This window comes from Oncorhynchus clarkii, unplaced genomic scaffold (assembly GCF_045791955.1).
Source record: "Oncorhynchus clarkii lewisi isolate Uvic-CL-2024 unplaced genomic scaffold, UVic_Ocla_1.0 unplaced_contig_458_pilon_pilon, whole genome shotgun sequence".
Lineage (NCBI taxonomy): Eukaryota > Metazoa > Chordata > Actinopteri > Salmoniformes > Salmonidae > Oncorhynchus > Oncorhynchus clarkii.
The window spans coordinates 160,910-175,180 of NW_027257958.1; the positions used below are offsets into that span (position 1 = coordinate 160,910).

General features: G+C 40.1%; 1 pseudogene; it reads left to right on the forward strand.

Moving 5' to 3' along the window:
• Positions 1 to 780: 780 nt before the first annotated feature.
• LOC139394271 (zinc finger protein 180-like) lies at positions 781 to 8,452 on the forward strand (annotated as a pseudogene).
• Positions 8,453 to 14,271: the final 5,819 nt, after the last annotated feature.

Genomic DNA, 14,271 nt, shown 5'->3' on the forward strand with positions numbered 1-14,271 from the left:
GTAGGCGTCCCCTAATGTAAATATACAAATAAATGCCAGAACGCGCCAATAGGATCTCGATAGGTCCTGCTTGGCACTGCCCACTATGATGCATTTGCTCCCATTGGAAACGATAGGCTCTGGTCTATCTTGGGTTAATTATAAAACATCTTTGGCAACTCAGTCCGTGAAAAGCATGAGGTGTGGCTAACGTTAGCCAGCTTGAACTAGCGAACGCACTCGGTAGAACAGAGTAGATAAATTTGATGTTGAGATGTGCATGTGGGTAGTTTAGAATATATCCGGAAATATATTCATAATGTATTCATAAATATATAATAACCCCAAAACATAACTATGTTTGTACATATAGGTAATCAGGTCGTTACTACAACTACATTATACATTATGAAGTCTTTAAAACTACACTGTGTTGCTACATTGGTGACTAAAAACTTCCTACCGTTTAACTTCTATATATATATATATATTAATTTACTCAACTGCGTTACCCACTCCAGTCAGCAGATGGCGATCTGAGACTTTAAGGCAATGTTGCTGGTGTGACGTATAATGTAGTGGACGGAACGCTTCTTTCAACAGCAGCAACAGTTAGTCAGACACCTCGGTAGCTTGCTAGACTAAATAGACGAACCAGATCTTTAGACGCTTTAGTGTTTATTAGCCACTGGGTTTTAAACACACTTATTTTGTATTGTTAGTTATCCCATTTACGGTGTTGTTATTATTGGTCTTCTACCTGGCTGGTTAAGTTAGCATAGCTAGCTAACATCTCCGACCATGAGTTCACTAAGCTACTCTCCTCCTGCTACAGAAGAGGAGGTCTGCTGGACGGAGAAAGAGAGTCTCGTGAAAGAGGAAGAGGAGGCTGTTACAATAGAAAAACAAGTAGAGGGTGAGACTGTTACCGTGAAAGAAGAAGAGAAATACGTTTCAGTGAAAGACGAGGAAGACGCGTTCAGAGTGAAAGAGGAGGAGGAAGAGAAAGAGGAGGATGCCGTTTTTGGAGTTAAAGAGGGGGAGATGACTGTCACATCGAAAAAGGAGGAGGAAACTGGATATATGGTCCCTGTTTCCCAAACGCATCTTAAGGCGTCCAATGGTTCTAATGATGAACATTGCAATAAGATGGTTTTGAGAAACCGTTCCCTGATGAACACTAGTAAGTACCGTCTTAAATACAGAGGCACAAACTGCAGTTGTTGGACTGATGTGTGGTGTTAAAGCTGAAATCTGCAATTGCTACATTCATATTGTGACTTTTAAATTGTTTATTTATAGCAATTGATTCTTGAAGAATATAACACACGCCTCATGAGCTGAGTTCAACTGTTGTACCCCATCAGAACCCAAATAAGCTTTTTTACTCTAATGTTTAGAAACAATGTAAATCAACACTGTATAGCCTCAACATGGTTAAAACTATAATGTTGATATCATGGATGGTCAGTCCTTGCATCCATAGGTCTTTCTATGAATTTGAGACTAGTTACATTTCTCCAACCCCATTCATCATCTTATTACCAGAACAGTGGTGGAATTACAGCTTTGTTATTGTTTAAACGGCAGATTGGTTGATTGATTGATGTGGCTTTTTAAAGGGAACCTAGTATTTAAACAGCAACAGAATGGCTGCCCTGAAACTTGGTTTTTGTTAACAGCTGAGGGATGGGGGCTGGAGAAGTGTAACCACTCTCAAATTCATAGACAAAGCTATTGTAGCCACCGTAACCCAACACCTAGCGACCTCATCAAGAAGTTCAGACATCTTGGCGTAACAGTTATAAGGTGTTGACTTGACAGTCGCTGGACCCAGGTTTGAGTTCAGCTCAGGGCCTCCCCCTGAATTCACTACACTATGAATACAAGGACTGGCCATCCATGAGTTAAACATGAGAGTTTTAGGTGCTTCTACACCTGCATTGCTTGCTGTTTGGGGTTTTAGGCTGGGTTTCTGTACAGCACTTTGAGATATCAGCTGATGTACGAAGGGCTATATAAATACATTTGATTTGATTTGAACAGGTGTGCCTTGTTAAAAGTTAATTTGTTTAATTTCTTTCCTTCTTAATGCTTTTTGAGACAATCAGTTGTGATGTGACAAGGTAGGGTTGGTATACCGGACACAGCCCTATTTGGTAAAAGACCAAGTCCATATTATGGCAAGAACATCTCAAATAAGCAAAGAGAAACTACTGTCCATCCTTACTCTAAGACGAGAAGGTCAGTCAATCCGGAAAATGTCAAGTTTCTTCAAGTACAGTTGCAAAAACCATCAAGCGCTATTATGAAATTGTCTCTCATGAGGACCACCACAGGAAAGGAAGACCCAGAGTTACCTCTGCTGCAGAGGATCATTTCATTAGAGTTACCAGCCTCAGAAATTGCAGGGGGGGGGGCGCCAACCCAGACAGGATGACCACATCAGTGACTCAACCCACTCAGGTGACGCACCCCCTCCAGGGACGGCATGAGAGAGCCCCAGTAAGCCAGTGACTCAGCCCCTGTAATAGGGTTAGAGGCAGAGAATCCCAGTGGAAAGAGGGGAACCGGCCAGGCAGAGACAGCAAGGGCGGTTCGTTGCTCCAGAGCCTTTCCATTCACCCTCCCACTCCTGGGCCAGACTACACTCAATCATATGACCCACTGAAGAGATGAGTCTTCAGTAGAGACTTAAAGGTTGAGACCGAGTTTGCGTCTCTGACATGGGTAGGCAGACCGTTCCATAAAAATGGAGCTCTATAGGAGAAAGCCCTGCCTCCAGCTGTTTGCTTAGAAATTCTAGGGACAATTAGGAGGCCTGTGTCTTGTGACCGTAGCGTACGTGTAGGTATGTACGGCATGACCAAATCAGAGAGATAGGTAGGAGCAAGCCCATGTAATGCTTTGTAGGTTAGCAGTAAAACCTTGAAATCAGCCCTTGCTTTGACAGGAAGCCAGTGTAGAGAGGCTAGCACTGGAGTAATATGATCAAATTTTTTGGTTCTAGTCAGGATTCTAGCAGCCGTATTTAGCACTAACTGAAGTTTATTTAGTGCTTTATCCGGGTAGCCGGAAAGTAGAGCATTGCAGTAGTCTAACCTAGAAGTGACAAAAGCATGGATTAATTTTTCTGCATCATTTTTGGACAGAAAGTTTCTGATTTTTGCAATGTTACGTAGATGGAAAAAAGCTGTCCTTGAAATTGTCTTGATATGTTCTTCAAAAGAGAGATCAGGGTCCAGAGTAACGCCGAGGTCCTTCACAGTTTTATTTGAGACGACTGTACAACCATTAAGATTAATTGTCAGATTCAACAGAAGATCTCTTTGTTTCTTGGGACCTAGAACAAGCATCTCTGTTTTGTCCGAGTTTAAAAGTAGAAAGTTTGCAGCCATCCACTTCCTTATGTCTGAAACACATTCTTCTAGCAAGGGCAATTTTGGGGCTTCACCATGTTTAATTGAAATGTACAGCTGTGTGTCATCCGCATAGCAGTGAAAGTTAACATTATGTTTTCGAATAACATCCCCAAGAGGTAAAATATATAGTGAAAACAATAGTGGTCCTAAAACGGAACCTTGAGGAACACCGACATTTACAGTTGATTTGTCAGAGGACAAACTATTCACAGAGACAAACTGATATCTTTCCGACAGATAAGATCTAAACCAGGCCAGAACTTGTCCGTGTAGACCAATTTGGGTTTCCAATCTCTCCAAAAGAATGTGGTGATCGATGGTATCAAAAGCAGCACTAAGGTCTAGGAGCACGAGGACAGATGCAGAGCCTCGGTCCGATGCCATTAAAATGTAATTTACCACCTTCACAAGTGCCGTCTCAGTGCTATGATGGGGTCTAAAACCAGACTGAAGCATTTCGTATACATTGTTTGTCTTCAGGAAGGCAGTGAGTTGTTGCGCAACAGCCTTTTCTAAAATTTTTGAGAGGAATGGAAGATTCGATATAGGCCGATAGTTTTTTATATTTTCTGGGTCAAGGTTTGGCTTTTTCAAGAGAGGCTTTATTACTGCCACTTTTAGTGAGTTTGGTACACATCCGGTGGATAGAGAGCCGTTTATTATGTTCAACATGGGAGGGCCAAGCACAGGAAGCAGCTCTTTCAGTAGTTTAGTTGGAATAGGGTCCAGTATGCAGCTTGAAGGTTTAGAGGCCATGATTATTTTCATCATTGTGTCAAGAGATATAGTACTAAAACACTTGAGCGTCTCTCTTGATCCTAGGTCCTGGCAGAGTTGTGCAGACTCAGGACAACTGAGCTTTGAAGGAATACGCAGATTTAAGGAAGAGTCCGTAATTTGCTTTCTAATAATCATAATCTTTTCCTCAAAGAAGTTGAATTTATCACTGCTAAAGTGAAAGTCATCCTCTCTTGGGGAATGCTGCTTTTTAGTTAGCTTTGCGACAGTATCAAAAAGGAATTTCGGATTGTTCTTATTTTCCTCAATTAAGTTAGAAAAATAGGATGATCGAGCAGCAGTAAGGGCTCTTCGGTACTGCACAGTACTGTCTTTCCAAGCTAGTCGGAAGACTTCCAGTTTGGTGTGGCGCCATTTCCGTTCCAATTTTCTGGAAGCTTGCTTCAGAGCTCGGGTATTTTCTGTGTACCAGGGAGCTAGTTTCTTATGAGAAATGTTTTTAGTTTTTAGGGGTGCAACTGCATCTAGGGTATTGCGCAAGGTTAAATTGAGTTCCTCAGTTAGGTGGTTAACTGATTTTTGTCCTCTGGCGTCCTTGGGTAGACAGAGGGAATCTGGAAGGACATCAAGGAATCTTTGTGTTGTCTGTGAATTTATAGCACGACTTTTGATGATCCTTGGTTGGGGTCTGAGCAGATTATTTGTTGCAATTGCAAACGTAATAAAATGGTGGTCCGATAGTCCAGGATTATGAGGAAAAACATTAAGATCCACAACATTTATTCCATGGGACAAAACTAGGTCCAGCGTATGACTGTGACAGTGAGTGGGTCCAGAGACATGTTGGACAAAACCCACTGAGTCGATGATGGCTCCGAAAGCCTTTTGGAGTGGGTCTGTGGACTTTTCCATGTGAATATTAAAGTCACCAAAGATTAGAATATTATCCGCTATGACTACAAGGTCCGATAGGAATTCAGGGAACTCAGTGAGGAACGCTGTATACGGCCCAGGAGGCCTGTAAACAGTAGCTATAAAAAGTGATTGAGTAGGCTGCATAGATTTCATGACTAGAAGCTCAAAAGACGAAAACGTCATTTTTTTTTTTTTGTAAATTGAAATTTGCTATCGTAAATGTTAGCAACACCTCCGCCTTTGCGGGATGCACGGGGGATATGGTCACTAGTGTAGCCAGGAGGTGAGGCCTCATTTAACACAGTAAATTCATCAGGCTTAAGCCATGTTTCAGTCAGGCCAATCACATCAAGATTATGATCAGTGATTAGTTAATTGACTATAATTGCCTTTGAAGTAAGGGATCTAACATTAAGTAGCCCTATTTTGAGATGTGAGGTATCATGATCTCTTTCAATAATGACAGGAATGGAGGTGGTCTTTATCCTAGTGAGATTGCTAAGGCGAACACCGCCATGTTTAGTTTTGCCCAACCTAGGTCGAGGCACAGACACGGTCTCAATGGTGATAGCTGAGCTGACTACACTGACTGTGCTAGTGGCAGACTCCACTATGCTGGCAGGCTGGCTAACAGCCTGCTGCCTGGCCTGCACCCTATTTCATTGTGGAGCTAGAGGAGTTAGAGCCCTGTCTATGTTGGTAGATAAAATGAGAGCACCCCTCCAGCTAGGATGGAGTCCGTCACTCCTCAGCAGGTCAGGCTTGGTCCTGTTTGTGGGTGAGTCCCAGAAAGAGGGCCAATTATCTACAAATTCTATCTTTTGGGAGGGGCAGAAAACAGTTTTCAACCAGCGATTGAGTTGTGAGACTCTGCTGTAGAGCTCATCACTCCCCCTAACTGTTAAGTATAGTGCTTTGACAATGCATTATTGAAATACTTTGAAGAATCTCAAATATAACATTTTTGTTTTTCAACACATTTCTTTTGGTTACTACATGATTCCATATGTGTTATTTCATTGTTTTAATGTCTTCACTATTATTCTACAATGTAGAAAATAAAGAAAACCCCTTGAAAGCACTGAGGCATCCCTAGTAGGAAGTCCACTGTGTGCAGATCACCCTGCTCTAAAAAAATAACATGAGCATGTCTACTGCGCTAAGATTCCTAGTAAAGCATTTAAAACAAGACATTTCTACAATGTAGAAATCTAGTAAAAACCTTTGAATGAGTAGGCGTGTCCGAAAACGTTTGACTGGTACTGTATGTGTTTTTTTGTGAGAGACTTGCCTTTCCACAGAGGGGTTTTAGTATCAGTGTTTAGGCCCAAGCTGTTCGGGCGCTACAGACGTTTATGTGAGAAGACAGATGATTGGTGGATTGAGATGCAGCCCATTGGTGCAAAACAAATAGATCTGAAACAGCTTTTTATTGGGATTGTTTTTATTGTGCTAATTGGTTGTCAGTTCAGGGTCTTAACCTTTCACCCTTCTCTGATTCACCTGGATCCACCTGGTCAGTGTCATGTTTTCCATATTCGGTGTACAGGGCCTTCGGAAAGTATTCAGGCCCCTTGACTTTTTTTCCACATTTGTTTACAGCCTTATTCTAAAATGTATTACACTGTTTTTTTAAAAGTATAAACTGCTTAAACATTATATTAATCAGGACAAACGAGCCTTACAATAGAATCCAAAACTAGTGTGAAATGCACTCATAAGCAACCTGGAAATGGAGGCTATTTTTGCTGTCAGCTTATGAGAACTCCCCTGAGTTTCCCCCCCACGGTGGTGAATTAGTGAATAGACACAGAGCTTAATGTGAGTTTCCTTCAGCAGCATCCTGATCTTGCGCTGATAATGTGTGGTAATATTCAGAATACATTGTGGAAAACTACAATCGTCACTCACCATTTTTTCTCAACGTAGATATACCATATCTCTACATCCATAACTAGTGGTTTCTTCTTCAGCGGGGAGAAGTTTCTGCAACTAAATTGCACATCATCCTCGTGTGGCAAATTTGAGCAAACACATAAAAGGGCCCATATAGATATTCTAGAATCATCAACTTTACAACTAAAGTGAAAAAAAACAAGACAAAATGTGACTGTTGTTCACTGATTGTCAAATAAGTTTGTAAAAGCATTTAAACATTCATTAAGAACGTAAATTGTTGTACCACGTCATGGGAATCACCTTTTTTAGCTAAAAAAATAAACAGTGGATTTCTGTTGTGGGCCTTTAACCATCTGTTTGACTTGTTGTTCACACAGGAGAGAGACGTGACAATCGTGGATCCACTGGGGAGCCTCAACAACCTCATGAAGCTGACGAGGCAGACAAGAATCTCTCCACATCAGAACATCTCAAGCGGAAACCCACAGGGAAGAAATCTCTCCACTGCTCTGACCGTGGGAAGAGTTACTCAATATCAGGTTCACTGAAAGTGCACCAGAGATTTCACACAGAAGAGACATCTCACTGCTGCTCTGACTGTTGGAAGAGATTCACCTCTTCAGCAGAGCTCAAAAGACATCAGAGAATCCATACAGGAGAGAAACGTAATAGCTGTGATCAATGTGGGAAGAGTTTTAATGCTCCAAGCAGCCTGAAAACACACCAGAGAACACACACAGGAGAGAAATCGTATAGCTGCTCTGACTGTGGGAAGACATTTTCAAAACTATATACATTACAATCACACCAGAGAATTCACACTGGAGAGAAACCCCATAGCTGTGATCAATGTGGGAAGAGTTTTACAACATCTAGTAATCTGACTATTCACCAGAGAACACACACAGGAGAGAAATCTTATAGCTGTGATCAATGTGGGAAGACATTTTCCAAATTATATACATTACAATCACACCAGAGAATTCACACAGGAGAGAAACCTCATACCTGTGATCAATGTTGGAGGAGTTTTACTACATCTAGCAATCTGACTATTCACCAGAGAACACACACAGGAGAGAAACCTCATGGCTGTAATCAATGTGGGAAGAGTTTTGTTACATCCAGCAATCTAACTATTCACCAGAGAACACACACAGGAGAGAAACCTTATAGCTGTAATCAATGTGGGAAGAGTTTTGTTACATCCAGCAATCTGACTATTCACCAGAGAACACACACAGGAGAGAAACCTTATAGCTGTAATCAATGTGGAAAGTGTTTTGCTCATGCAGGCAACCTGGTAGCACACCTGAGAATACACACAGGAGAGAAACCTTATAGCTGTGATCAATGTGGGAACAGTTTTGTTACATCTAGCCATCTGACTACACACCAGAGAACACACAGGAGAGAAACCTTATAGCTGTGATCAATGTGGGAACAGTTTTACTTCATCTAGCCATCTGACTACACACCAGAGAACACACAGGATATAAATCTCATAGCTGTCATCAATGTTGGAAGAGATACTCTGATAAAAGAGCTCTGATTAGACATCAGAAAATACATTTATGAGTTGTTTCATGAAATCAATGAAATGATGTCACAATGTAGAATATTTTAACATTGTAGTAGGAGTGTTCTAATGATGTCACAATGTAGAATGCTTTAACATTGTAATAGGAGTAGTTTAATGATGTCACAATGTAGAATGTTTTAAAATCACAGGAGTATTTTAATGATGTCACAATGTACAATGTTTTTAACATTGTAGTAATGTAACCTTTTATTTAACTAGGCAAGTCAGTTAAGAACAAAGTCTTATTTACAATGGCAAAATGTCATTAAAAAGACGTTGACAATAAGACCCGACATCCATCATGGTCGGTTTTGGTTGAAAGTGAAAGTTGAAAAGACGTCTTCTTCGGGTGGTTGTGCTCAGCGATTTGAAAACAACTTAATTTCAACGTACTTGCAGCCTATACACATGGACTATCAAAAATTGGTCTATGAACAATTTGATTGACAATCCTACATCACTCCAGTATACACGGTATTTCTTTACAACATTATAGTGCTAATTGTCTTTATTCCACTACTGAAGAAGCATGTCTCAAATCACCTCATATTTCAAACATTCAGCCTGACAAAATATACATGTTTTATTATTCCATGCCTCACCATGAAGTGAAGTATTGCCACTACATATTAACAAAGGGGGTAACATTTACATGTTATTACTCCATCCCATGCCTCACTATGTTAATTATTATAACAAAGAGGGGAACATTTGGTTTTGATACTTCATATTTTACATGTAACATTTTCAACTAACTTGACAATTTTTTGGGTACAATTATATTGTTTACAAAGACTGTAGTAAAACAAGCTTATATTTCTGGTTGGATATTACATCCTATTCTTACTATTTTAATCAATGTCATTTCCTTAGGATGCTCATTAGTCTTTCAGTTTGTTATTCAAAAGGACACAGACACTGGACAGAGGAACTCTGCCTACCTAGAAGGCCAGCATCCCGGAGTCGCCTCTTCACTGTTGACGTTGAAACGGGTGTTTTGCGGGTACTATTTAATGAAGCTGCCAGTCGAGGACTTGTGAGGCTTCTGTTTCTCAAACTAGACACTCTAATGTACTTGTCCTCTTGCTCAGTTGTGCACCGGGGCCTCCCACTCCTCTTTCTATTCTGGTTAGAGCCAGTTTGTGATGTTCTGTGAAAGGAGTAGGACACAGCGTTGTACGAGATCTTCAGTTTCTTGGCAATTTCTCACATGGAATAGCCTTCATTTCTCAGAACCAGAATAGAGTGACAAGTTTCAGAAGGAAGGTCTTTGTTTCTGGCCATTTTGAGCCTGTAATCGAACATGCTGATGCTCCAGATACTCAACGAGTCTAAAGAAGGCCAGTGTTATTGCTTCTTTAATCAGAACAACAATTTTCAGCTGTGCTAACATAATTGCAGAAGAGTTTTCTAATGATCAATTAGCCTTTTAAAATGATAAACTTGGATTAGCTAACACAACGTGCCATTGGAACACAGGAGTGATGGTTGCTGATAATGGGCCTCTGTATGCCTTTGTAGATATTCCATTAAAAATCTGCCATTTCCAGCTACAATTTGATGTTGTTTTAATGGCCCGAAAAAATTGCTTTTCTTTCAAAAACAAGGACATTTCTAAGTGACCCCAAACTTTTGAAAAGTAGTGTCCCCACATGATGTATTGTTACACCATGTAGAAGCAGTATAGACCTAGTCTGTTCATTATATACATCTACATGATGTATTGTTACACCATGTAGAAGCAGTATAGACCTAGTCTGTTCATTACATACAGTGCCTTGCGAAAGTATTCGGCCCCCTTGAACTTTGCGACCTTTTGCCACATTTCAGGCTTCAAACATAAAGATATAAAACTGTATTTTTTTGTGAAGAATCAACAACAAGTGGGACACAATCATGAAGTGGAACGACATTTATTGGATATTTCAAACTTTTTTAACAAATCAAAAACTGAAAAATTGGGCGTGCAAAATTATTCAAATTGTATTGGTCACATTCACATATTTTGCAGATGTTATTGGTCCATATTTAGCAGATGTTATTGGTCCATATTTAGCAGATGTTATTGGTCCATATTTAGCAGATGTTATTGGTCCATACACATATTTAGCAGATGTTATTGGTTCATTCACATATTTAGCAGATGTTATTGGTCCATTCACATATTTAGCAGATGTTATTGGTCCATATTTAGCAGATGTTATTGGTCCATACACATATTTAGCAGATGTTATTGGTCCATACACATATTTAGCAGATGTTATTGGTCCATGCACATATTTAGCAGATGTTATTGGTCCATTCACATATTTAGCAGATGTTATTGGTCCATACACATATTTAGCAGATGTTATTGGTCCATACACATATTTAGCAGATGTTATTGGTCACATACACATATTTAGTAGATGTTATTGGTCCATACACATATTTAGCAGATGTTATTGGTCCATACACATATTTAGCAGATGTTATTGGTCCATACACATATTTAGCAGATGTTATTGGTCCATACACATATTTAGCAGATGTTATTGCGGGTGTGGAGAAATGCTTGTGTTCCTAGCTCCAACAGTGCAGTAATATCTAACTAAATGCTTGTGTTCCTAGCTCCAAACAGTGCAGTAATATCTAACTAAACGCTTGTGTTCCTAGCTCCAGCAGTAATATCTAACTAAATGCTTGTGTTCCTAGCTCCAGCAGTAGTATCTAACTAAATGCTTGTGTTCCCAGCTCCATCAGTGCAGTAATATCTAACTAAATGCTTGTGTTTCTAGCTCCAACAGTGCAGTAATATCTAACTAAATGCTTGTGTTCCTAGCTCCAAACAGTGCAGTAATATCTAACTAAATGCTTGTGTTCCTAGCTCCAACAGTGCAGTAGTATCTAACTAAATGCTTGTGTTCCTAGCTCCAGCAGTAATATCTAACTAAATGCTTGTGTTCCTAGCTCCAACAGTGCAGTAATATCTAACTAAATGCTTGTGTTCCTAGCTCCAGCAGTAGTATCTAACTAAATGCTTGTGTTCCTAGCTCCAGCAGTAATATCTAACTAAATGCTTGTGTTCCTAGCTCCAGCAGTAGTATCTAACTAAATGCTTGTGTTCCTAGCTCCAGCAGTAGTATCTAACTAAATGCTTGTGTTCCTAGCCCCAACAGTGCAGTAATATCTAACTAAATGCTTGTGTTCCTAGCTCCAAACAGTGCAGTAATATCTAACTAAATGCTTGTGTTCCCAGCTCCAACAGTGCAGTAGTATCTAACTAAATGCTTGTGTTCCTAGCTCCAGCAGTAATATCTAACTAAATGCTTGTGTTCCTAGCTCCAACAGTGCAGTAGTATCTAACTAAATGCTTGTGTTCCCAGCTCCAACAGTGCAGTAATATCTAACTAAATGCTTGTGTTTCTAGCTCCAAACAGTGCAGTAATATCTAACTAAATGCTTGTCTTCCGAGCTCCAAACAGTGCAGTAATATCTAACTAAATGCTTGTGTTTCTAGCTCCAAACAGTGCAGTAATATCTAACTAAATGCTTGTGTTCCTAGCTCCAACAGTGCAGTAGTATCTAACTAAATGCTTGTGTTCCCAGCTCCAACAGTGCAGTAATATCTAACTAAATGCTTGTGTTCCTAGCTCCAAACAGTGCAGTAATATCTAACTAAACGCTTGTGTTCCGAGCTCCAAACAGTACAGTAATATCTAACTAAATGCTTGTGTTCCTAGCTCCAACAGTGCAGTAGTATCTAACTAAATGCTTGTGTTCCGAGCTCCAGCAGTAATATCTAACTAAATGCTTGTGTTCCTAGCTCCAACAGTGCAGTAATATCTAACTAAATGCTTGTGTTCCTAGCTCCAGCAGTAATATCTAACTAAATGCTTGTGTTCCTAGCTCCAAACAGTGCAGTAATATCTAACTAAATGCTTGTGTTCCTAGCTCCAACAGTAATACCTAACTAAATGCTTGTGTTCCCAGCTCCAGCAGTAATACCTAACTAAATGCTTGTGTTCCTAGCTCCAGCAGTAATATCTAACTAAATGCTTGTGTTCCCAGCTCCAAACAGTGCAGTAGTATCTAACTAAATGCTTGTGTTCCTAGCTCCAACAGTAATACCTAACTAAATGCTTGTGTTCCCAGCTCCAGCAGTAATACCTAACTAAATGCTTGTGTTCCTAGCTCCAACAGTGCAGTAATATCTAACTAAATGCTTGTGTTCCTAGCTCCAAACAGTGCACTAGTATCTAACTAAATGCTTGTGTTCCGAGCTCCAAACAGTGCAGTAGTATCTAACTAAATGCTTGTGTTCCTAGCTCCAGCAGTAATATCTAACTAAATGCTTGTGTTCCTAGCTCCAAACAGTGCAGTAGTATCTAACTAAATGCTTGTGTTCCCAGCTCCAACAGTGCAGTAATATCTAACTAAATGCTTGTGTTTCTAGCTCCAAACAGTGCAGTAATATCTAACTAAATGCTTGTCTTCCGAGCTCCAAACAGTGCAGTAATATCTAACTAAATGCTTGTCTTCCTAGCTCCAAAAGTGCAGTAATATCTAACTAAATGCTTGTGTTCCTAGCTCCAAACAGTGCAGTAGTATCTAACTAAATGCTTGTGTTCCTAGCTCCAGCAGTGCAGTAGTATCTAACTAAATGCTTGTGTTCCTAGCTCCAAACAGTGCAGTAGTATCTAACTAAATGCTTGTCTTCCGAGCTCCAAACAGTGCAGTAGTATCTAACTAAATGCTTGTCTTCCGAGCTCCAAACAGTGCAGTAGTATCTAACTAAATGCTTGTCTTCCGAGCTCCAACAGTGCAGTAATATCTAACTAAATGCTTGTGTTCCCAGCTCCAAACAGTGCAGTAGTATCTAACTAAATGCTTGTGTTCCCAGCTCCAACAGTGCAGCAATATCTAACTAAATGCTTGTGTTCCTAGCTCCAAACAGTGCAGTAATATCTAACTAAATGCTTGTGTTCCCAGCTCCAACAGTGCAGTAGTATCTAACTAAATGCTTGTGTTCCAAGCTCCAAACAGTGCAGTAGTATCTAACTAAATGCTTGTGTTCCTAGCTCCAAACAGTGCAGTAATATCTAACTAAATGCTTGTGTTCCGAGCTCCAAACAGTGCAGTAGTATCTAACTAAATGCTTGTGTTCCTAGCTCCAGCAGTAATATCTAACTAAATGCTTGTGTTCCTAGCTCCAAACAGTGCAGTAATATCTAACTAAATGCTTGTCTTCCGAGCTCCAACAGTGCAGTAATATCTAACTAAATGCTTGTGTTCCTAGCTCCAACAGTGCAGTAATATCTAACTAAATGCTTGTGTTCCCAGCTCCAAACAGTGCAGTAGTATCTAACTAAATGCTTGTGTTCCGAGCTCCAACAGTGCAGTAATATCTAACTAAATGCTTGTGTTCCGAGCTCCAAACAGTGCAGTAGTATCTAACTAAATGCTTGTGTTCCCAGCTCCAACAGTGCAGTAGTATCTAACTAAATGCTTGTGTTCCTAGCTCCAGCAGTAATATCTAACTAAATGCTTGTGTTTCTAGCTCCAACAGTGCAGTAATATCTAACTAAATGCTTGTGTTCCCAGCTCCAAACAGTGCAGTAGTATTTAACAACTCACAACAATACACACAAATCTAAAAGTCAAAGAATGGAATGAAGAAGTGGCATTGACTACAATACAGTAGAATAGAATACAGGTAAGCAGCACTGAGATACACGAGAGCACCAGCTGTTCTGG